This window comes from Globicephala melas, chromosome 4 (genome assembly GCF_963455315.2).
Source record: "Globicephala melas chromosome 4, mGloMel1.2, whole genome shotgun sequence".
Taxonomy (NCBI): domain Eukaryota; kingdom Metazoa; phylum Chordata; class Mammalia; order Artiodactyla; family Delphinidae; genus Globicephala; species Globicephala melas.
In genome coordinates this window covers 137,125,304-137,151,399 of record NC_083317.1, presented here as the reverse complement: position 1 = coordinate 137,151,399, position 26,096 = coordinate 137,125,304, and the positions used below count along the sequence as shown (strand labels likewise).

Below are 26,096 nucleotides of genomic sequence, written 5' to 3'. Positions count from 1 at the left end.
GACAAATGAAATTAAAAAAAATTTTAATTTATAACTTTAGACGTATTTTGGGGGTATTGATTCTAAGACAGTTACTCATAACTTTGGTGAAAGAAGTGAAGGATACACATTTAAAAAGTTACTAGACTATTTTTTGAGAAGTTTTAGGTTTATAGAAAAATTGAGCAGAAAGTACAAAGAGTTCCCATATACCCGTTCTCCACAGTATACACATTTTTATCCAGGGTGTTCCACACACATAAAAAAAGACTTTATATCCCTGAACCAAATGTGTCTTATTTTATAACAGGAAAACTGCACAGCCCTGAAAGACCTTTTACGCTAACCCAGAGTTTCCCACCCTCAGCACTATTAACACTTTAGGGCAGATAATTATTTGTTGTGGGAGACTATCCTGTGCATTGTAGGATGTTTAGCAGCATCCCTGATCTCTACCCACTAGATGCCAGTAATACTCTCTGGTTGTGACAACCAAAAATGTTTCCAGACATTGCCAAATGTCCCTTGGGAGGCAAATCACCCCCAGTTGAAAACCATTGCTCTGACCAATTTTCGAATCTTTAGGATTTGCTGTATTTTTAAGGTGGGCTCAAATTGAAGGAGCCTGTAGTTCAGTGGCCCTTCACGTGAAGTGGTGTAGAAAAAGTTAGAATCTTCCTGCCCCTTGGGGACCGCAGGCAGCATACAGACAGACTCTTGCTGAGCCTCATTTTCCTTGATTGTGAAATAGGTAAAATATTGCCTAAGTTGTTTGAGAATTCATTGAGCTAGATTATCAAAATATTTTAATTTTAGTTTCTTTCTCTTCAGATGTTGTGCTATACTGTTTGGATTTATTCCCTTGAAAGTGTCAAACACTCATTACAAAGTTCTTATTTCTGTGGGAAAGGCTATCACAGTTTAGGATCTGCTATTTATGGACTTCAAGAGTACTATACTGTGGGTGGATAAAAACCTGAAATAAATGTTAAGTGAAGACTGACTTATGAGGTCAGTTGTGTTTTGTCTCTTTGTGGTGCTCCCATTAGGTTGTCACAGCATTCACATTGTAACGGTTAAGTGATCTCCTGTGTTCTTTCAGGGACTGTGAGCTTCTCCATTTGTTGATAGCATTAGATGTCAGCCAGTCGCTTTGACCTTCAGAAGTTTTTGTCTTCACATCTGAAATCCCTCCAATTGTAACAGCTCCATTAGAGGAAGCCAGGCCTCTATCAGCTTGTGCTTAGTCCACTTAAGACTTCTAAAAACTTGACAAAGTTCACAACTAATAACCTCCACTTCCCGTTGCTACTTTACATGTAGAGTTATAAAGCATTGTTCACCAGTGAATGAAATGCTGTCTATAATAATTAAGCTTATTCTAACTGTTCTATTCCTTGCAGAAAATTTCCAGACTTGGTGAAGATAGGAGAGCTATCAGAAAGACTATAGCACTATTGTACTGTAAGTATTGCTTTGAAAAAGAACTGTAAATTAAGAATATTTTAAGTATCCAGTTGTTTGGGGGAAAATATGTTAGGCAGAGTTATTATATGTAAAATATAGAAGAGGATATATTATAATCATGTTAATAATTTATAAGAACTAATCCTATGCAGTCTTTTAAAAATTGAAAATGTGTTCTTATGTACTGAGATGAGGATTTTACAAATAGCATTGAAAAATATTTCTAATTCTAACAAGGATTGATCTAGTTTATGTACATTTGCTTATTTAAAACTATCAGAATCCAAAGAATCATTGTAGTTTTGTAGGTTTGTGATTTGTTTGGGTGACTTATTGTTTAGGTTATTTTGCAGAATTATTTATTTGCTGATTTATTTATGTATTTCATTATTTATTTATTTGATTATTTAGTAAATTATTTATCTGATGAATTATTAATACATCTTCATGACATGCTTTAAATTATTTATAACTTAATTTTGAGTTTATTGCTTTTAGTTGCTGCATTGTTACTGACTAGTTTTGATTTTTTTCTTTGTGGTTCTTTAAAATTAAAGTATTAGCTCTAAGGCAAAAGTATATTCATTGCAATGCCCAGGGATTTTTTTAAAAAGTAATTTATGGTAGTGATAAAATTTCAGTTATGCTTTGTTTAGTTCTAAATATACCTGTTTAGGGTTACCCATGATAGAATATTTGTTTGTTGTGTGCATACTTATTGTAGAGTCACTTACAAATTAATGATATAGCCTATAGCCTGTAAAGTGAGACAGAACATATAAACCTCAGTCCACATTATCCTTGGTATCTCTAAATGGCAGGTCGGTATTTCTTACTTCCTATAGAATAGATAATGGAGTCTTAGTTATTTTCTTTTAGTGGCAAAGCTATTTTACTACTGGAATATTTTTAGGAAAGCTCAGAGAAATGAAGTCCAACTTAGATTTGGATTCCTGAGATATAAATTTGATGTAGCCCTTTGTTTTTTTTAAATACCTGTTATATGTATATTTGGAAAGCAGCATGATGTTTATATAGATTTTTATATCAGTCTTAGTGACATACTTATTTTATACCATATCTCTTATGGAAAGTTTTATACCACTTTATTTTAATGAGCTAAAAATGTACAAGGTCTTTTATAAATGCCAGCTATAATTTCTCTGTCTTTACCTAATAATTCTCTTATGTGAAGTTTCTGTTTTTAACCAAATAAAGTATTTCTTAGTTCTGTTTCGTAAGGTAGCACAAGTTATTAGTGTTCTCTTTTTGAATGGGTTTAATGAATAAGTTAAAGTAATTGTTTGGGTTAAAGGGTATCATGTGTACAACATAGCCTTTCTCCTGTGTTTGCTTGCAGTGAATTACTGTGTACTTTACAGTTTTAACATTTCAGAGAGAAGCAGCGTTGTACATTTCAAGTTGAACTATATGCTGTTGAAATATAGGGAAAATGACCTCTGTAGACAGGTTTCACTATAGAATTTTTTTTTTTTTTTTTTTTTTGCGGTACGTGGGCCTCTCACTGTTGTGGCCTCTCCCGTTATGCAGCATAGGCTCTGGACACGCAGGCTCAGCGGCCATGGCTCACGGGCCCAGCCGCTCCACGGCACATGGGATCTTCCCGGACCGGGGCACGAACCCGCGTCCCCTGCATCGGCAGGCAGACTCTCAACCACTGCACCACCAGGGAAGCCCTCACTATAGAATTTTAAACTGTGCATATGTAAACCCAAATTTCTTATTTTGAAATATTGACTATATTAACGTTTAATTGGGATATTGCTTTAGTATCTTCATATGCTTGCCTTAAAGGAAGCGGTTTCATTTGATTTATATACATGGATTTAAAAATGTGTTTATTGTACATATCTGTGACTCCTCTGTTCTCTAGATGAACAGCCACAGATATTGTTAGATATGGACTTTTATTTTAAAGTGTGCTTCAGGATGCCACTGTGGACTTCTTTCAGAGAAAAAAGCTACCTTGTCCAATGTTGAATAAGACCTCCTATACTAGTTGTGTAATATACCCAGCCCACACTATAACATGTAGCTGTGTCATCCAAGTGATCTTTAATTGGAAGATACAGATACACATATGTGCACACACACACATGCACACATATGTGAAATTGTCTCCTGAATAATTTCTTAGGACTTGTTTTTGAAAAGAGATGTTGATGGAGATTGTCATAATAGTAGCTAGCATTTAGTGAGCACTTATTATGTGCAGGCACAGTGCTCACATCATCTTTTACATGGATTATTTGTTACTCTTTCCAGTGAGAGAAGTACAGTTATTATCTTCATTTTATGAATGAGGAAACAGAGACCTAGTAACTTGCTCTTTGCCACACAGCTGACAGTAAGTGATGGTGCTGGAATTGGGACTCATTTAATGTGACTCCCGAAGGTCCTTCTTAGCCCATTACAATTCTGTAATGTAGCTTTATTGTTGTTTTAATGTAGTTTTATGTAGTTTTATTTGTTGTATTACATTACAAATCTGTAATGTAATTATGCTACATTACAATTCTGTAATGTAGTTTTTCACCTGAGTTGTTTTCATTTGTTTGTTTGTTTATGGAGACTGTAGTTATTTATATCTCTGATAGACTTAACTTGCTAAGTATATTCAGTTTGTGTTTCATTTGGTCATCTTTTTTAAACAGTAGGTAGTACTTGAGCTTCTTGAATTTTCTGATTTGATTCTTCTTATAATCCTGTATAGTGGATCCGAATTAAATACAGAAGAAGAATTTGTGCCTCAGGGAGACTGAATGTTTGCCTGGTGGAAGTCTAACGCTCAGATCACTTCTTTTGACTCTTAAGCCCAAGACCATTTCCAGGGCTCTGTTAGGTCAAATCTTGGGTGATGTTGGTGTGAGTGCCATAAATAATTGCATCTGTATGAATGCCAGGACAATAGGCGTAAACTAGTACCATCCTGGGCAAATTGGGACCTCTGGTCACCTTAGTAACATCTCAGATTCCTATTGAGTAGTCCCTAACAGTGTTTATAATGCATATTTAAGAGCAATCTTAATTCACATGCAATATTTTAAAAAATATTTTATGATAAAACAAACGTCTTTTATGGCCAGTATTTATGTGTTTTTGTTAGCCAACCTAGGCAGTTTGTGTTTATGACTTTTATGAAGTGTGACTCTGATGTTTTACAGCTTTTGGAACCTATTTTCAAGGTGAAAATAAAGAGGAGGTATTACTATTGGGAACAGAAAGATGAGTATGGCAAAGTTGGTCATAATATAGTATATAGTTGTAAAGTTTTTCTTCGTATCATACATTGCAGGATTTTTAATACTTGTTTTGCTTTGTAAATCTTCTGATAAATGGTATATTTGACATTGTACGGAAAACTAATTCTATTTGTTATATGTTCAGAATTTATAATTTTATGTTAGATGATCCAGTAGTTTTTTTTTTTCCTTAAAAAATCATGCCAAAGCATTTTTGAAAACAACTCTTTTTCCTTGCTGAAATTCTGTGTGGGAAAATAGGAATCTGTAGAAGAGAGTTGCTTAAAGGTTTTTGGTTTTTGTATAGTTTTCTTTTTAATTCCTTCTTGACATGTATTTAGTAAAGTCACAATTAGGTATTAAATTTAAATTTCAAGTTGTTTTGCATTTAGAGAATAGATGACTTGTTAAGTTGAACTAGGTAACCACACTGGCATATTTGTATTTTAATGAACATTAAAAAGAAAAATTCTTATGCAGTAGTTCTTATTCATACGTATGTATAATAGCAGCACTCTTTTTGTTCAGCAAGGCCTGTTAGGCCTTGTAACAAAGGTAAGAGCTTCCGTATATTTTGCCTCGAGTTTGTCACAGTATATGAAGCACTTGGCGAGATACTACTATAATTGTAAGAGTAATAACATAGCTTATGTGTTGGCTCTGAGAGTACCTCCTTTATAATTATGACAAGTAAAAGTACAGCCAAAGGTCACGTTAAGCACAGAATTTCTTTCACACCTCATCCGTTATGTGGATAGTCTGTGAAGTAGTTTGCATCCTGCACTGATATTTTAAGACAGCAGCCTAAGGTTGTTCCCATGTAAGTGTTTGAAATATCTTTCCCTTACCTCCCGTGTGGTTGCAAAATTTGGCATGAACGTGTATTTGAATCCTGCACTAATTAAATAGAACCTTATTAAATTTAGAGTTTGCAGAGTAAAAAAGGGGACTCTTGTACTGCATGGATTTCCTAGGGCACTAGATAATACTGACACATAACAGTCTTTAATAATACTGAATCCTGTCCTGACTAAACGCAGTGTCTTAGTGTTGACCACCTTAGTATTGATGCTGCTCAATGAAACACTAAACCCAAACCACACAGCAACAACAAAAATAGAAAATAAAATCACACAAATGAAATTATAGAAGCATGCCATGCCTATACATGTACAATCTATTGATTAGATTCTATTTTTGACTTTAATTCAGCTAAGTAAAAGTTGGAGTATTGAAAAGGTCATATATAGGAAAGCTTTCTATTAAAAAACATATAAAGAGAATATACATCTGTTCTAGAGTGGCTAACAAATCTCTTTAAGTTAGCTTTAGTACACAATACCAAAAAATATAGGCTGAAGAAAGAATGTTTGGAAGAGGATAAAATTGCAAGTTATAATTTTTAGTATAATTGATAAAAATGTTTCTTTCTGTTTTTGAAACACATTTTTTCATATAGTTCCGTACCATAGCATGCTTCTTTCTATAAGACTTCTAGAGTATGATTTCCAAACAAGGGTGGTAAAGCCCTATGAGGGGAATTTGGGAAATTAAGGAGTACTTTAGCTGGTCACAATAATTATAAGGAATGTTTCTGGCATTTGATGGGTGGGATCAGGGATGCTAGGTGTCCTGCAATGCATGGGACAGTCTCAGACTACAGAAAACTGTCCTGAGAACCACATAACTTTTGAATGTCTGCTTGCTTAAACTCTCTTCAAAGATAATACTTCAGTATGTAATATTACTGACAGTTGTTTGTAAGATGTTACATGAGCAATCTGATACTTTAGGGGAAGTTTGTGTTGAGGGGAATCTTAAGTAGAATAAAGAAATTCTCTCAAAATTGTATGTACTTCACACCTTCTTCCACTTCCTGATTTATAGCATTTCTAACTAGGTATTTTGGTTAAAAGTTTTCAGTTCAGCAATGCAGTTTACTGGAAGCTCTGTTACACTGGTTGCAAATATGTAACAGGATATTTAAGACTCTTTTAATAACAAACTAAATTTTAAATTAATGGATCTAAATTAAATTATTGAATTTTATTAGTTAATAAGGATTGTTTAGATATTTCATGATTGCCATCCTAAATGTTAAAATTTTGTTTTTAGAATGATAATAAATGCATTGTTAAAAATATATTTTAAAATGATTTATTTTTATGTTATATTTTTATGTTGTACCGCTATTACTCTGGTACCATCTCCAATAAGCAATCTATTATACAAACTCTCTGTAACTTCTTAAATTTCTTTACCCACTCCACTGGCAATATTTTGGGGGGATATAGTCTTTATTGTAGTATTTTAAACTACTAGAGACTTAATTCCTTGACAGTGTGGTAGGTTTTCTGGGATAGGTTGTAACCGCAGTGTAACAACCTTAGTATAGGTAATTACTTTGATACTACACCTAGAAATAAAACCCAGGTCAGTTGTACTAATAACCACATTTCATAATTTTCTCTGTTTCAACAGTATGTAATTTGTCTTGACCTTTTAATCTTTATTTCATTTAAGCTTATTTCTATCTTTCTCTTTCATATTCAATTTAATTTTTATCTGTAATCACTTATCTCAATACTAATTTTTATTCTAGAGTTCTCTTATACCTCTCCTGTTTCATTTTTTTGGTACTTACAGAGAATGACTTGTGATCTTTTTCCTCTTAGATCCAAGCTTATTTATTATATATAGATGCAAATATGTGACTGTTTTATTTGCTCTTCTTAAGTAGTTATGTCTAAGCATTTATGTAATGAAATAAATAATTATAAATTTTTAATTAATAACATGGTTTAGAATTAATTTTAATTTTTTTTTTTTTGTTTTTGTTTTTGTTTTTTTTTTGGCTTCACCAACACTGCATGTGGGATGTTAGTTCTCCAACCAGGGATTGAACCCATGCCCCCTGCAGTGGAAGCGCGGAGTCTTAACCACTGGACCACCAGAGAAGTCCCTGATTTTTTTGTTTAAAGAGACATTCTATGTGTAGATTTTATTAACTCTGAATTTCATTTCAGAACAGTACAGGGAATGAAAGGGGCATTGGATCTGGTGGGATTGAGAACCACTGTTTTCAAAATGTGCACTTATTCCTTATAGCTCTTCTAACTCTTATGCTTAAAAGATGCTTGCAGATTAGATTGGAGCTTCTTATATGGATGAAAAAAATGTCAAAGCCAACAATTCACATAGGATTAAATATTTTAGCATAAACACTCTTCTAGTTAGGAATATATGGGCTTACTCTGATTTCTTTGATCTTTTTTTTGATTTCTTTGATATTTTATAAGTGAAAATTTGAAAAATAACTAATGCTAACCAACCATGTACACACTCATTTTGTTGTTGGCTTTTTAAGTGAAACCTAATTATAAAGTAATACAGTTAAACCCTATCTTGGATGAAAATGTGTGTGTGTGTGTGTGTGTGTGTGTGTATACATGCATTTTTGTATAATACGGTTTTGCTTATCTTCAAAGTGACACTGTTTATAGTGCATGTGAGCATAACTTGAGAGATGAATGTGCAATAGTTCGGCAGTCATTTGATCCTGGTGTAATGTAGAGACTGTCATCTGAAGACTAAGAGCCGTTGTCATGGGGTTCCCTCTAATTTCAGTGGCATCTTTGCTCAAGGAATACTTGCTCCTTTTTTTTTTAGTTGAAGTGTAGTAGGTGTATAATATAAGAATACTTGCTTCTAATTGCTTCCTCTGGTATTATTTCCTATTTGTTTAACTGCTACTGCCATTTTCACTCAGAGTTATGCTGTGGTGTTCTCATGTGTTCTAGAAGAAAGTCAAAGATTTGATATCCTTGGAGGTTGGATCGCTTTTCTCTTTTCCTTATATGTGAATCCCAACTCATTGTCTTTTTTTCTGGTTTAACTTCCTCATTATATGAAAAAGATCTTAGGGAGGGTTGAAGTGTCTTTATTTTACTGTCAGACATGATTAGTGGTTTGGTTGGGTATAGAATTTTACGTTGCAGCATAATTTTCTTTTAGAATTTCGAAGACTTTGTTTCACAGCATTCAGTTTTGCTACTGAGAGGTTCCTTGCCTTTTTTTCCCCTTCTACATTGTTTTCTGCTGTGCATGACTTGTTTTTATAATTATGGAAACTTTTAGAATCTTTGTCTCTGAATTTTTATGATGATGTGCCTTGGAGTGGATTTTGTTCATTGTTTATACTGGATTTTCTGGGGACTCCTTCATTCTGGAAGCAAGTCCTTCAGTTTGGGGAAGTTATTTTCTTCCACCTGTTTGTTTGTTAGCTAAGTCTGTTTTTCCATTTCTTGTAGTTTCCATTTTTCTACACCAGGATGTGTGAAGTTGAATGTTCCTGGACTGTGGGCAAAATGGTTCGCCTTTTCCTCAGTGTCTTTTATAAGTTCTTTTATGAGTTACTTCCTTTGATAAGTCATTTATTTTCCAAAAATCTGAGGTCTCTTTGGGGTTTGAGGAAGGAGAAAATAAACCCATGTGGTTAATCTTTGTTCAGTCGATCTTTGTATGTGCTGTTCACTCCGTACCTCTTTTCCTGGCTTACTCAACTTGCAGGATGTAGCTCTTGAAAGCTTTCCCTGATTCCTCAGTGATATCTCCTCACCTTCCACAAACCTTTGTAGAACACATATTATACCATGTTTTAATAATTAGTTCATTGCTTATCTTTGTAAGAAAAACACGAATTGTCTTATTTTTACCAGTGCCTATGTGCAAAGCATAATGTTTCTTGAATGAAAACATAAAATACAGAAATGAGGTTGATAATAGGTAGCAACAGTACAGTTTTATCAGAAGAATTGTAATTATTTCTTATTTAATCCTATTCAGTGAATGTTTGATAGATTAAAAAATAAAACTTAATGGAGATTTACTTTTTTTAAATAAAATATTAGTATTGTTAGTATCCTGCGGTAATCAAAAAATGTCTTTATATTGAAGCTAAATTACAGAGTAGTCATGAGAGCTTCAATTTCTTTATTCATTTAATTAGAAATTAATCTACAGGATACGAAAAAATAGATGACTAGTGGATAGTTTTATATATTAAGGAGAGTACAACAAAATCATAGAAAAGAAGCAAGAATGGAGAAAAAAGTTTTGTCATCTTTGGTTAGCAAAGCATTCCAGTAATTCCAAATTGAAAAATTCTAAGAAAATAAGATATACTTGTTTTGTGAAAGCCTGCCATATCCACAGACAAAAGGAAAACATCTGAATTAACGCAAGATTTCTTTAAAAGACCTCTGTCACTGTCTTGAGTTCACTTTCCACCATCAGAATTACCTATTGTCTCTTTCTGGGAAGTTTTCCTTTGATCGTAATATTGTTTTGTTTTATTAATTTCAACTTTAATGGTAGGGAATAAAATTGTTTTAATCTAAACTGTTTGACTCATGAGTCATGTTTTCATATAAGTTAAAAGAAATCAATCAGCAAATATGTACTGAGTACATACAAGGCCCTGGTTGGTATGAAGGGGAAGTCGAAGAGGTATCACTTTGGAGTGAAGATGTATGCATGTAAGGAGTGGCAAGTACAAAGTTCAATAGGATGAGAACTGTCTCAACATTGTATATGATTAACTGTCAATGAATGGCCCAGATGGGATTTATAATAATAATTTAGCTATTATTAGCTAACATTTAGTAGAATGTTCACATCCTCTTAAGTCATATCTTAGTCATGATGATATAAAGCAGTAGGATCAGTAACTTGATGAAGTTACTTAACAGTGTCCTAAATTTTACTTTTAATATTTCTCTGTCATTTTAGCCCGTACACCCCATATATCTTTAGGGCCTAATCATTTTCATCCTTGAGTTCACTTGCTAATTTGAAAAGTCTTTAAAATTACATAGAATTACTTTTGGAATATTGTGTTTCTCACCTATTAACTTTTATACATACTATTATAATGTTTTCATAGTAATCATTTAAGTTTCAAAAATTAGGAATTTTGCACCAAAAAAGGTAGGTGGTAAATTTTGCTGTACAATATTGTTTTGTTCCGTAAAGCATGGTTTGAATTCTTTGTTTTATGCCCATGTATTTTCATTTAAATTCAACATTCATATTTTTAAGGAGTAGTTTCAGGATAAAGTTAGATATACTATATATTTTTTATTCAAATGAACTTATTTTCCTATCTTGACACCTTGTAATTCATTTGGAGTTTTGTTAAAATATTTTTCCGAGTGTTTGAAGTTCATACTTAAACCATCTCTGTCAATCCATCTCCCACACTTCTTCCATCTCCTTTTCTTATCTTTTGTTCTGTATCCCACTGAACCCAGTACACATACAAAACTTCATGAAAAAGCTGAAATCAGCTACAGGAAGGTCTTATGGAGAAAAATATAATTATGTTATTGTATAAACTTTTAAAATGTTGTCTAGCAAGCTAGAACTGCTTAACAGATGTGATTGCTTCATTGTTTCAAATTTATGCCAATCAGAGTTGATAGAATTTGATCACACTCTAGTAGATTTACGAGATAAATTACAATATTGCATGACACGCTTCAGATAGAAAACATCAATATAAGTTGAATATAATTTCTTGTTTAAGATAACAAGCCAATAATTCTTTAAATCAGATGGTTGCTACTTTGAGAGAATATTGATCAGTTTTGGTGAAGATTAACAGTATCTTTGATATTTCCTTCGTGGTGACAAAAAGTGTATTAAACTTTTGTTTTTGTGTACAAATATGATTGTAAATGGGAGGCATCTTGTTTCTATTTAGCTGTAGATGACCTGTCAAATTTCCAAAGGCCTGTAAAGAAATGAGGCTGAACTTAAATTTGACTACAGATAATTTTAATACAAGATAGAAAGCTTGTCACTGTGGTCCTGATTTCTTTAGAGTAAGGTTTCGTTACATACATCTAAAGACTTAATAGGAATTTTTTTTTTTTAAACATAAGTTTACTACCTCACATAAACAGAGAAAATGGGAAGGAACATATTCACTAATGAAGGTGATAGGTTCCCACTGGGAAGTTAGAGCCCAGGAGTAGAGTCAGGTCCTTCAGCCTGTTTGCTCTACAACAAATGATGAAACTAGTTATTCAGAGGCCGGGGAAGAATGTTTTAAACTTCATTTGGGAGGTCTATGTGGCGGAATCCCTCAGTTCAAGTCTGAAATAAACTGTGGAGTCTCCTGAGAACTAATGATTTGAAATTGTTACTAAGCCAAATCATCTGTGAAAAGAGGGTAGAATTTTTAGTTTTTTTAGATTGGAATATAAAAATTTTTGAATATGGAGACCAACCAAAGCAATGATTTTTAAAAAGGTAGACCCTCATGTTTCAGGTAAAAATATTGTGAAATTGCTTTAATTTTTAGGAAGCAAATTATGTACAACATGGCTTAGATTTAAAATATTTAAGAAATCGTTCAAGTATTCACAAAAGTACAGAGGATAAATAGATCAGGCAACCTTGTATTTAGCATGCAGACTTTCTATATTGACATTTGCTGTATATATTTGCAAAAAACATTTTAAAGTCCTTCCTTTCCCAGAGATAACCATCACCCTGGAATTGGTTTATATCCTTTCTGTCCGTGTTTTTAGACTATACCTACATTCATGTGTTCATTGAGTGTTCTTACTAAACTGAAATATTCTGTTAGTCTTTATGCAGTTTGCCTTTTTATCTTTTTTACCCAACATAGATTCTGAGCTATTCCTTGCTTTTGATTTTACATCTGGTTTATTAATTTTAATTGTTCTCTAATAGGACAACACCGGTACCGCAGTTTGGGTCTGTCTTTGTCTTTGGATGGGCATTTAAGGGTCAGGTTACTTTGCCCAGACTTTTTCCACAGATATCCCTGTGGCTCTGCCGGGCTCACGGTTTGCAGCACGTGGGACAAGCTGCCATCAACTTTTAGGCCACTGTGTCCAGGTGCTGGCATTAGGCGGCATCCTCAGGCCATTTGGTGCCACTAGAGTGTGCATTGCTTTATCTTTTCTTGCTGAAGTTCCTCTGACATTTAAAACCAATTGCAAAGAAGCCTGCAGAGAGCCTTGTCCTGCTGCTTTTTTAAAAAAACATCCTCCTATTCTCTCCGACCCATATGAAAAATATAACATCTCTATCTTTTTTTTTTGATATTTGCTTGAAAAAGATGCCTTTTGTTACATTTTCCAGGTATACCATTTTTGTTTTTATTTTCACCTGTGGGAGGCTAGGACCTATGCTGTCTGGGGGTTTATTTTGCCATAGCAACAAGTGCACTGGGTCTGTGTGTAAGTACTACGTGTTTTGGCTTGATGTAAACAATATGCTTTTGTGCCCATGTCCTTATGTAATTGTTTCAGTTAATGACAGTGAAGTATTGAGTCTTGAAAATGGTACTCTCTTATTTGTGAACATTTTGGAATTTTTAAGAGATTATTCGAACCTTTTATCATCTAAATTACATTCTTTGGATTCACATTTATATTATAATTTTCATTAGCCGGACTTATTTTAGTGCATTTCATATTTTGGTGGAAGTCATATATTTAGAAGTATACTTAGCCCTATATTACACACTTAAGATTTGAATTGTGATGTACTCTCAAACCATTGCAGAGAAAGCTGTCACTCTATGAAATTCTTTGACTGTGTGCCCAGCAGCTTGATATGCCTCATAGAATGCCAGATATTAGAATATTAATGTTATTAACCCTTTCACTGAAAGTACTTCTTCTTGGAATAAAAAAAGATTAAATACACTGCTAGGTCTGCATCACTTCTTGTGTATCAGTAGTTTCACAAAGCTGAAAAATGTTTATGCTGTGCAATAAACAGATGCTGCTCTAACAGTGCAATACATTATGTACCAAAAATGATCTCTCTTTTAATCACAGATGCTGATTTAATGAGACAAAGACTAGCTTACATCAGAAATGGATTTAAGATGTAATTTTTTTGGCTTTCTGTGTGGTTTTTCTACATAATTAATGGACATACCTTTTAAAGTCACTCTCAGAATTTTTTGGAGTATTTATTTCTTTGATAAAATTGCCTGTATTTCCTTTTTAGAATTTCAGGGTGTATGTAATTGTCTCCTGAACTCATTCAAAATAGTTACTAAAATGTTTTAAAGAAGCTGCCTCATCTTGCCCTGTATTATAGAGTCCGTTTTGCGTGAAAAAAATTCCTATGTGTTCACGTTTTAAAGTTTTGACCTTTTTCTCGAGGGAGGACTGCATATTTTCTGTAACTTAGGGGAGTTTTAGGGGAGATGGTAAGTAGTCAGTGAATTGACTCTCATCGTGGTTGAAAGTCTCTGGTGTCAGCATGCTAGGTGGCTGCTTAGGTTTGCTGTCCACAGAGTCACTGAAACCTTTCCTCATCTGTGTGAGAGCTCTTCCCTAGGCTCTGCTTTCATTTCCTCTTCCACTTGATTTTATTCCCACCAACTCATCTGCAGTTGCTGACTTTGAGCCCTGAAATTCTTCTACATCTGGATTGTACATCTTGATTGACAAATTTGCCTTTTCATAAGGTCAGATAATTCTGTATCTGGAAAAATATTCCTATTGTGTGTTTTATTCCACCGAACCCAGCAGAGTTAAATGTAGTTTGGATGCATAGGGAAGAATTAATGATTGGAAGATACAGAGTTGGTAAATTATTTATTCTGGCCCCGAGGAAGCTGAAAAGCTGAGTGAAAGACTAATAAATCATTTGTGGTAGTGCTGGTTGTCACTTCCAATTATTTTAGACGGTTTTGTGATAAACTGCAGCACCTGCTAGATCTCCTCACACCCTCCCCTGATGCTGGCAGTGCAGCTTGTTTAATCCACAATCAGAGGCAACTTTGTGTAAAGTTTATTTAGGTTGGAAAGGAAATTACTCTTTTTAAAGTCAATTTTGTTGCTTTTTCTCATTGTTTTGAGTGCTGTGAAAGGATTTCTATGATGTGGCAGGGAACCTGGAACTTACATACCACTTTAACCAGGGGATACTGTCTTTATCTTTTGTTAAATTAAATATTTGAAGAATTGAGCTTCTTTATTATTCCCAGACTAATTAAAAACTACTTCTACTGAGATGATTAGTATGCTAAAGATCAAATCATCGTTTTGATATGACACCATTTAACAGAGAACCACTGCTGCCGTTTGACCAGCCCCATTTTCATCATTCTTTGATTTTAATGGCTGAGGCTTTGCAACTAGTAGGCCTAAAAAATAGTCAGGTTATTCTTTGTACTGGTCCTGCACTCAGCTGCTGAGATCCTTGGAGGCATAAAAGAACTAGCAAGGAAGCTTAGCCTAGATTGGTCTGATTCTAGCATTCATGAAATAGGGCTACTGTAATAAAACTCCTTCAGAAATAAGTTATGAACATAATATAATGTGCATGCTTCACGCTTGGAATTATGGTCAATTCTTTTGTTCCCATCAGAGTTTAATAATTATTTATGTTCAAGCCCAGAACATGAAGTTTGTTTATACATCAGACTAACTTCGTTTTCACTGAGATTTTCAGCTTTAACATGAAAATACGGGACTTTTGAGGGGACTCTTAAGACTGTGTACAAAGAAAGAATCTTGGTAACTGTCTTGTATTCATTCATTCACGTTTTTACTCCCTTAGTTCCCCTCGCAGTTATTAAGCTCACGTGTGCCTGCTCTCTGAGGACAGCTACTACTCCTGTTAGTTACGACTAATTCTTCTCTAGTGCTTAGTATGTGCCATATACTATCCTAAGCATTTTACGTATACTTTAATACAACCACCCTATGAGGTATTTACTGTGCTTATCTTTATTTTACAAAGGATCTTATAGACTGCTAAGGCAATAGTGATTTCACTTTTCCTTTAGTGTCTGTAGAATCTAGGAAGGTAGTGTTTTTGATAAATCTTAATTAGGTTTAGAATTTCAATCCAAATAGCGCAATATTAACTATCATTTATTGAACATCTAGTTTTGTGTTTGGTATCATATACATTATTTCACTTTTAACCCCTGATAGTTAAACATTATTTTGTGCTTCGTTGTGATGGAGAAATTGAACCTTAAAGAGGTTAAACCACTTGTCCCGAGTTAAGCAGCTTGGAGGTGGAGGAGCTGGGATTTGAATCAAGATCCCACTGCCTCTGCACTCTATTTATTAGGCTACAAACCCTAGTTCCTATAGTCTGTTGTTTAGTGAGCAATAGAAAGTGAGGAAGAAAGTAGGTTGGTGGGAACCCACACAACTGGTGAGCTTTTCCAGAAGAAGGCTAAGAGTCCCTAGATCTAGTGATTCTTTTTTTTTTTTTTTTCTGAGGGAAAATCTAGATTTTTATGTGAAAAGTCCAGATTTTTAAATCTTCACAATTTATTCAGGATAAATAGTTTGCCCACTGGATTTGGCATGTGAAAGGCAGTTTGTAACCTTTTCTTACTGCCTTTGGTCAAATTCTTTTTGACCAGGAGGTTTGCTTTCTAACTTCATTCAGTTGGAAACTATTAACAGTCTACGAGAGGGACTTCCCTGGTGGCGCAGAGGTTAAGAATCCGCCTGCCAATGCAGGGACACGGGTTCGAGCCCTGGCCCGGGAAGATCCTCCATGCCGTGGAGCAACTAAGCCCATGTGCCACAACTACTGAGCCTGCGCTCTAGAGCCCGTGAGCCACAACTACTGAGCCTGTGCGCCTAGAGCCCATGCTCCGCCACAAGAGAAGCCACCGCAATGAGAAGCCCGTGCACCGCATCAAAGAGTAGCCCCCGCTCGCCGCAACTAAGCCCGAGCGCAGCAACGAAGATCCAACGCAGCCAAAAAAAAGTCTATGAAAGAGTATTAACAGGATAGTATCAGTCAGTTTCATTCTTTAGGGAGAGTAACAGCCTAGATGAAACATAATTACTCATTATTTCAGTAATCCTATATAGTTCGATACAACTCAAATGAGTTTTAGTTGGGCTTGGATTTCATATTATCATGGGTTGCTACTAATTTAAATACAGTCTATAGCATAGGGCCTAAAATCAAAGAATGAAAAAGTCAAACTAGAATCTTGAAAAGCTAAGCTGGTATTAAAATACGTAAATGTTTATTGAAACTCTCTTAGTGTTGTGCCTCTGGTAACAAATCCTTTTACTGTCTCCTTTCCCTGTTCACACTCGTTTCTTTTCCTGTGCTATGAATCACGTGGAGATTTAAGAACATGTAGGTTTTCACTGGAATGCCTTTACTGGATTATATGTAGATTTAAATATTATGTGGAATGTTGTGACTTTTAATGCAACTCAGTTCAGTTAGTCAAAGGCCTTTATTTATATGGGATATTACTCCAATGGAAAAGTTGTAGAGAATGGGAGACTGAAATAAAAGTCAGTGGTTGTTTGTTATAGTTTTATTAAATGCTTTTATGTTACTTAAAATATAAATAAAATATCCCTGGGGAAAAAAAATACCCCTGGAGGCAACTTATTGTCACTTCATAAGCGTTTAAAAAAAATTCAGGCTAATCAATTATTTGAGTGTTCTTCCACAAACCTAGACTAAACTCATAACCTAATAATTGTTAGCTGCAAATTCACCATTTCAAAATAATTTTCTTAATGGATTTTCAGGCTTGCCTTGTAAGGAAAGACATTCCATCCAAAATCAATAGTTCTTTCAAAAAGAAGGGCTTAATGAATTGTGAATTCTTTAATGTGTCCTTTAGATCCCTTTATAAATTATTTTATATATAAAAAAATACTTGTTACTTAATTTTTCTCTTATAAGTTCAAGTGTTTTGACTTACACAGCATTTCATTTAATAGTGTTCAATTATGGCTTTAAAACTTTAATATAAGAACAATGTTACAGAAAAATTGCAGAAAATTTGCAGAAAATTGCAGAGAATTACAGAAAAATTGAAAAATAAAAAACACACACGATCCCACCCCATAGAAATAACTAGCAAACCCTTTCCTTCTTTGAGGTCTTTTTTTTTTTTTTTCTATTTCACTTTGACTGCCTAGCATTTTATATTCATCTTTTCTGTGATATTATTCATAGTTTAGTATATTTATTTTTAAAAGCCATCATAATATTTGACAGAGTTCAAGTGTATCCCCTTCACAAAGGTTCTCATCCAGTAGTTGGAAGTAGATTCTCCTTCCAAACTACATGTGGCTCCACCTCTATTGTGATACCTTGTAGCTACTTATATCTTACCCAGACTTCTGGAGGGCAAGCGCTATCTTACATTTATCTTTATATTCTTATAACATTCACGGACTGTTGAATGAATAGATGACAATACATCTTAAATTCAGTTTGTCTCCGGCATCTACCACTTGAAATAGCAGAACGGCAGCAAATATATCATGCAATTTTGTAAGTTTTTTAATAAGTTTAATGGGCTATACAGGTAAGCCTTTTGTGGAAAGTCACTAAGAAGTCACTCAAGATTATGGAGCTAGTAATTCTTCCTAGATCTAAAGATGTACCTGATCCCCTACGTCATAATTAATTAATGAAAATATACTATGTTCAGATTTGTCAAGTAAATTTAATTTGAAGGGTAAATTGTGCTAAATTGGTTTCTATACACAATATTAAAGCATTAAAAACTGCAAGAGAAATACTAACTTATTGGAAGGTTTATAATTAAGAGGAGCATGGGAAATTTGAAGTAGAAAAATTTTAGATATGGTAGCTCTAGTATGGTAGTCTTTAGATAAAAGGTAATTCATACTGCTAGAGGTGATTAGGTCTTTAGAAGTTATCTTCTTGTCGGTAGGAAACTGAAGTTTTGGGACATAAATAACTGAACCAAGGTTTTGAGACTGCAGTGTCCCTAATGCTCATAACTAATGTGTGTGCAAATATTTTTTGAATGAGTAAATTAAATGTCTTAGCGTGCAGGAAGTTGTTGAAAACTTAGCCATGTGTACTTTAGGAAAGTTATTACAGAAAAATTACCATGAATTTACATATTAAAAAACAATGTTTGCATTTCTTCAAAATATTTATACTTGGAAGTGAAGAACTTAGAAGACATACACTTTTTAAAGCATGGCGCTATAAGGAAAGATGAAATAGAATGGGTTCTAGTTAGCTTTGTTTCTAGCAGCGCTTTGACTGTATAAGTGGAAGGTATCCTTGGGTAAGCTTTACGGAAACTTTTCAAGTTGGAAGAAGATTTCAGCTGGAGTGTCTAAAGGGTCACTTGAAAAAAAAAAACCCTCTATATTAAAATAAAATGTGTCCAAGCTTTAAAGAAAAGATCTCAGAGTTTGCAGATGATCCTAAAATTGGAGCTAGAGGAAATAATGAGGAACAATGCAATCAGATTCAAAAAGATTTGGATTGTTTAGGTGATTGGGCCAGCAGATGGCAAATGCAGTTCAGTGTAGACAAATGTAAAATAATTATCTTAGGAACAAAGAACCAATCATACAGCACACTGATCAGGAAAAAATTTGTGGGTTATTGTAGGAAAACCATTGAAACAGTTAACCCGGTGCACAGCTGCAGCAAAAAAGGCAAGCAAGAAACCAAATTAGCAGACGGATAGAATATAAAGCAAGAGGCAATACTTATAGTGCATTAAGAAACTTGCTAGACCCCATCTGAATTACTCAGTCTTGTATTGGTTGATGGAACCACTTTAGAAAGAGTAAATTTTTGCCTTTGCCTTGAAAATAGACTGGAAATTGTAACAAGCAAATCTAATAAAGAGATTTGAACTAATTTTTATGAACTTTCAATCTGTGAACTTTTATAGATTAGAGCAAGACCCTGTGTCAAAGTAAAGGCACTTCAGGTGTGTCTAGTATCAAAGCTTGATCTTAATAGAGGACACGCATGGTTTCAGCTGCCTGGGGCCTTACCTAACCCCCTTTTAGGTAGGAGGCTGCCCCTCACCTCTTGACTAAAGAAGCTTAAAGCCTGCTACGTTGTCCTTCTGCATGCTTGAGAGCTGCACCTAGAAAGATCATGGACATGAGATCTAAGAGCTGCCAATGAGATGCTCCTGCCTGTCCAGTGACTTGATGCGGTAACATAGTTTTGGCCTTCATTCTAGGCCATGGGGCAGGACTTTGTGAACTGCCTTCCTTGGTTCCTGTGCAAGCCTGATTCTCCAACCATGGCTCAAAGTTTTGAGCTACTTAGTACCCAGTCAGTAAACTCCTTTTTGACTTAGATTAACCAGAATGTGTCTGTTGTTTATAATCAAGAGCCCTACCTGGTACAGTGGTATTGTTCTGTTATTTTAGCCTTGGCCCATGCATTGTTTTGTTGTTGTTGTTCTTCCGTGTGTTTGCTTTGTTTGGAGTGGTGTCTTACTAGAAATCATTTTTTCTGGATGAGCAAACCCCCTCTCTCTTGCAGTCTTCGCCGGTGTTTAAAAGAAGCAAGAAGAATTTTACAGATGCCATTAACATCTGTAATTGTCTTGTAAAAATTTAACTTTATTCATGCAAGTGAATAGTGTTGCTTTGTTAAAAATGGTGTTGGGTATTCAGCCTGATTGTAAGAAAAGTATTTATACATTTCTTTACATACTGTATTTGCTATATCTAAAAATCATCATTTTATTTAGGAGGAGATGTAATGCATGATTTTCTTAGCGTCACATAAGTAATAGGTGGTAGAATCAGGAAGACTGTCCAAAGTTTCTTGTTTTTCTGTTACTGTTGATGAGTGAATATTTGTTAAATGAAATATTTTGAAAAATAACACTTGTGAATTAGAAATAGGGGATTATATTTTAAATTTGTGATGAGTTGATTGGTTAATATTTAGAAATGATTTTTAACACACAATCAGTGTTTTAAATCGTGGTTAGATTTTCCGTTTTCACATATGTCATATTGACTTCTTTTTAGCTAAATTGTAGAACTTTTGTCTTTTTTTTTGAGAGGTGGCATGCAAGGCTATTTCCTGGAAAAATTTTGAAATAAGGACTTGTCTTTGAGACCTCTGTCATTCTTAAATTTGAAATAGAGCCCTCCCAAGAGAAAGCTGTCTTTGAGTCCATTACTCATACACCTGTGGATTGCCAGAATTCTTATCCTGCCCTAAGACCTGTATGTGTCATGGCATCCATGGCATGTCCTGCCTTCCAAAGTAAGTATTCCATGATTCAAATTCGACACCTCCTCCCACACCCCCAGCCCTGCCCCACATTATAGATTATGGATGGTGTTAGGAGGGAAAGCTGTATGACTGAACTGTTTCACACATCTATATGAATATTTGATAGCCCTTTACTTGGTTAGAGATTATTCTTTTATGAAGAGAATACTGAGTTCTTTGACATTTTGATCAACATGTCTCAGTGAAGGAAAAACATTCATCTAGCAGTGTTCAGGGAAATGTCTTTGGTCTTGTTGCCCAGTTAGGGACTGCCCGTATTTTATATATATGTCTTTATAATAGAGAAAAGCGGTAACCTTGGAAAATTAATTATTTTAAGAATGTGAGTATTAAGGGTAGTTGAGGTTTTACATTCTAATTTTTAATTGTTTGAGATCTTTGTGAAATGGAATAGTACTTCACATTGTTTTTATTGAGTTATGTAGTCGTGTAGAAAGAGACGGTGGGACTTGGGGCTGAACTACTTGGCAGGTGCTTGTCCCCTGCAGTTGGTGGGCCAGACGGCTGGCTGGAGATGAACCTCCACGTCTGCACAGTACTCGTAAGGGTCCCTTTAGGAGGAGAACCAAGATCCGGTACTCCAACCTCCTCCCCCCTCTCAAGAGGAGTTGATTTTATCTTCCTTGTCTGCACTGCAGCTTCCTCTGTGGCCCAGGGTCTGTAGCCAGCCATTTCTGCTGACTCTTGGCCTTGAGCCAGGGCTGCTGTTAATGTTCTCACTAGCTCACAAGGGGGCCCGTTACTCTTGCCTTTTTCGGGTCAGTTCCTGGATAAAAAGGCAGGCCTTCTATGAGTCGTGCCTTCACTTTCACAATGTGCCCTCAGGGTAATGATGGGGTCTGTGGCTAATGCCTGCTTTGAATACTACTGTTGAATGCTTGGGGCTGCGTTTTCCTTGCCAAAAACTTCTTTTTCTTTAGTTCCTGCTAGGTTTGGAGTCCTTTCAGAAGACCAGTGGCTCTGGATCGCTTAGCTTTATATTGGGTTTTCCTACATTTAGTTCTGGTTGCCTGCCTGTCTGCCTGCTTCTTTTTTCTCCTGTCCTTCTCGCCCTCCTTCTCTTCATTTCTTCTTTCTTTTTTTTCTTTGTGATGATTTTGGTTATTTCTTGTTTAAAGAAAATGGTCATGTTAGAAAATTCTGTGTAAAAATGCAACTTGTCTTCTATTCTAAAAAATATTGGGTTATTATATATTAGTAAAGAGGGATTAAATGTGTTTAAAAATTTTAAAATATAAATATATGCTCTTATACATCTATTACTATTTTTCATTTAACAGTGTATTATGGGCAGAAATTACAGGTCTACATCATCTCTTTTAATAGTTGCATAATATTCTGCTCTATGGATGTACCATAATTTATTTAGCCAGTTCCCACTGATGACTATATGGATCATTTGAATTTTTCACTATTAAAAATAATATTGCAGGCTTCCCTGGTGGCGCAGTGATTGAGAGTCCGCCTGCCGATGCAGGGGACACGGGTTCGTGCCCCGATCCGGGAAGATCCCACATTGCTGTGGAGTGGCTGGGCCCGTGAGCCATGGCCGCTAAGCCTGTGTGTCCGGAGCCTGTGCTCCACAACGGGAGAGGCCACAACGGTGAGAGGCCCGCGTACCGCAAAAAATAAATAAATAAAAAAATAATATTGCATTTAAAATAAAATTCGATAATGTTTGTATTATTTCCATAGAATAAATTCTGGAGGTAGAATTACTGGATGAAAGGGTAATTACATTATTAAAGCTTCTGAATCTTACTGCCAAAATTTACATGTTTCACTCCCATCAGTGATTTTTGAGAAGGCTGTTTTTTTTTTTTTCCACATCAACAGCAGGTATTAATACTTAAAAAGAAGACATCTTTGCTAATTTTATAGGCGAAACGTAGTATCTTGCTTTAGTGTACAATTTTAATGCTATTGACCATTCATATTTATTTTATAATTTTCTCCTTAATATCACTTGTCTGTTATTCAGGTGTTTTTCTCATGTTTAAGTACTAAATTCTATATTAGGAAGATAAACCCTTTTTTGGCATATTGGTGGTGGTTTTTTTTTTTTATATTTCATTTGTATTTTTATTTATTTTTAAACTACTGAGTCGAGGTACTGCTTTGTTTTTTGTTTTATTTTGGGGCAATAGAGCCATTTAAACATTTTATTTAATCAAATATGTCTTGCTTTACATAAATTTTTTCACTTTTAGTATTAAAAGTTTTTAGTATAAAATTTTAATTTAGGATTTTTAAATGTTAGTTTTTTGGCATGTTTTCTGTATTGTGTGGCTTTGCAGACATTGGCTTTGCAGACATTGACGTGCACACACACTCACAGTCAGGAATGTGTAGAAGAGCTGCCAGCTGATGTGACCTCCAGCCTCAGCTGCTGTGTCTGTAAAATCAAGTTGTTGCTCTGGTACAGTGCTGTTCACGCAGTTATTTTGTTCATGAACCACGGTAAGAAAATTTAAATCATAACCTAGGACTCACACACACATACTCATATACAGATACATTTGTGTGTGTATACCACACAAACAGACACTACCACCTGTGTTCTACTTTTTGTATGGATGGCATGCCATATCATGCCATGCAATGCCAGGTTATTGGCGGGGAAAAAAAACTGCTGTATGCAACTTACCAAATTGCTTCCATTACCCACAGAAGGGGTATTACTCACAGTTTGTGAAACACTGTTGTTATGAATTGGACACTCAGATGCCTTCTAGGGCTGATCTGATAGCAGATGCAAATACCTTGTCAGTTTAGCAAATCAGAGGGCCTGGATTCTGTCTAAAGGCATCTAAATTAAAACAAAACAAAAAACTTGCTAGGTCAGCAAACATATTTTCAGGTGGAATTCAGCCTGCTAATTTGGGCTCCTACCAAAAAACCAAAGACATGAAGTACAAGTTCATTACTCTGTCAGGTAGCTATAAACTGTTTTAAACAAACAGTGCATGCTCCAGCAGTGGACCACAGACCATACTTTGAACGGCACTGGTCTAGATGCTGATCTTTGGATGCTTCCTAGTACGTCCCTACTCTAAAATTCTGTGGCTCTGTGACAACTTCTAGACATAGAAATTAGGAGATAAAATGGCCTCACACAGTTTTTCTGATTTAATAAGATGATGCCTGTGATAGGATCTGAAAAAGAAAAACATGAGATTATTCTAGGTATCTCAGTTACTTTGCAAGCTGATTATAGGGAGAAGTGAACATTGTCCTTCCCATGTCAAGCAAAGATTATGACAATATCCCAGCAACTGTGTCCAAAACCAGAAGATGCTAATGAGTAACCAGTGACAAATCACATAAGTTCAGTGTCACTGAAAAAATTTAGCAGCATTTGGATGCCTACTGAATCTTGCATGTATGTATATGTATGCATACAAAATTATTTTGGGACCAGATTTTCTAGTTTAGGGGGCAAGATATATACCTACGAGAGACTCTGTGAGAGGTACAACCATTAAGGCTTACTTCGGTGACTTGGGTAGTTGTAGTGGAACCATGGAGCCATTAGGCTCCAGATGGAACTTTAATCTGGCTTTTGATTTAGCCAAGTGTCCTTGTGGAGTCTCTGAGCATCTGTTTTGGAAATATATGTGACATTATTCAAAATTTGTACAAATTAAGCCACCGTTGGGTTATAATTCAATTTTTCTTTATTGAGAAATGTATTGTAAACAGTTTTATGCAATCAAGCAAAACTAGCCTATACCCATTATTTATTTGCCTGTTAGCTGGTCATTTATATTTTTGTGATTGAATTCTTAATTGATTTAAGAAGGCTTGCATTATACTTCTAAAATTGTAATTTGTTTATAAAATGTGAAGAGTTGTTTCCTAGTTTCAAATAGCTTTCACATAGGTACTTATTTTGGAGAGACTATTTAAAAATAGTTAAAATTGTGGTGATTTTACCTTGAATGGCAGAAGCCCCAAATAATCTGCCTTATTCCCGAATGAAGTTTATTTTCTCCCATAGTGGACATTCCAGAGGTAGGGGTGGCTCCAGGGTTTGGTCTCTGAACAGTGTGTGCACAGGTCACCAGCTTGGTTTATCTGTCTCTCTGTTTGTCTTTAGGTTTCCTTCATGATTGCAGGATAGCTGCCACTCCAGCAGCTGCAGAAACAAACGTCTTTTAGTTCTAGCAGAGAGAAAGCAAAGGCTTATCGCAGGGAAAAAAAAAAAAAAAAGTTCTTTCCTTTAGTTTTATTGGCCCAGGGTAGACCACATGTCCATATGGCTTTTAATTAATTATTCTCCTATTTACAGAGACATAGAAATTAAAATTATATTGTGGGAAGAAATACTAGGTAGGTATTTTATAGTCTCTTTGGCTTTTCTTGTTTAAGTAGAGACTGGAAAAATTACAGTTTTTGTATTGGGGGTAATAAATATTACCTGGTCCATGTGAAATGTGAGGAGATTGCATTATTAGTTAAACGTTAGTGACATTTTCTCAGGAAACTGTCATATATTATCCCTATTATTTGTCCCTTCCCCCAGAAGAACGCATTATAATCCTTTGGACCCGTGATCCTCAGCAGCTTGCCTTGCTATGTGTAGCTAAATTTCATTTTTAAAAAATTGTAATATATTATTTTTGGAATCTAAAAAAATGATACAAATGAACTTATTTACAAAACAGAAATAGACTCACAGACATAGAAAACAAACTTAGGGTTACCAAAGGTGAAAGGGGGGGAGAGATAAATTAGGAGTTTGGGATTAACTTATACACCCTACTATATATAAAATAGGTAAACAACAAGACCTACTGTATACCACCGGGAACTATACTCAATATCTTGTAATAACCTATAATGAAAAGAATATGAAAAAGAATATATATATGTATATATATAGCTGCATCACTTTGCTGTACACTTCAAACTAACACAACATTGTAAATTAACTATACTTTGATTAAAAAAAACTGTAGTATAATTTACATACAGTGAAATGTTAAGTTTGAACAACTGAGGATGAGAATTAGAATTGAAGAGTTAAGAATTCTTGGCAGAAAGATCTTACCCTGGATTTAAGTTAGGAAATACTGAAAATGCTGGTGCATGAGAGGACAATTCCTAAGGTAGTGTTGGAGCAAATGTGGATTTTAGGTTTGGATGGTCTATCCTTAGATGGTAGTATTTGTATGCAGATTTTCCAGAAGGGGGAAAGCTGTGTTTTTCTGCCAGTTTGTCCACTGTTCTTCATTTTCTTTTGCTCCTTCATGCATTTTCTTTTGCTCCTTCATGTGT

At 34.9% G+C, this 26,096-nt stretch overlaps 1 protein-coding gene across 5 annotated transcripts in view; it reads left to right on the top strand.

Annotated features, from left to right (window-relative positions):
• TBC1D5 (TBC1 domain family member 5) overlaps positions 1-26,096 on the top strand; it is a 546,696-nt gene that overhangs the window by 60,901 nt on the left and 459,699 nt on the right. For all 5 annotated transcript variants that reach the window (XM_060298634.1, XM_060298636.1, XM_060298635.1 and 2 more), the window contains one exon: positions 1,383-1,443. The gene's annotated coding sequence lies outside the window, so the exon portion shown is untranslated. The remainder of the gene's footprint in view (positions 1-1,382; positions 1,444-26,096) is intronic.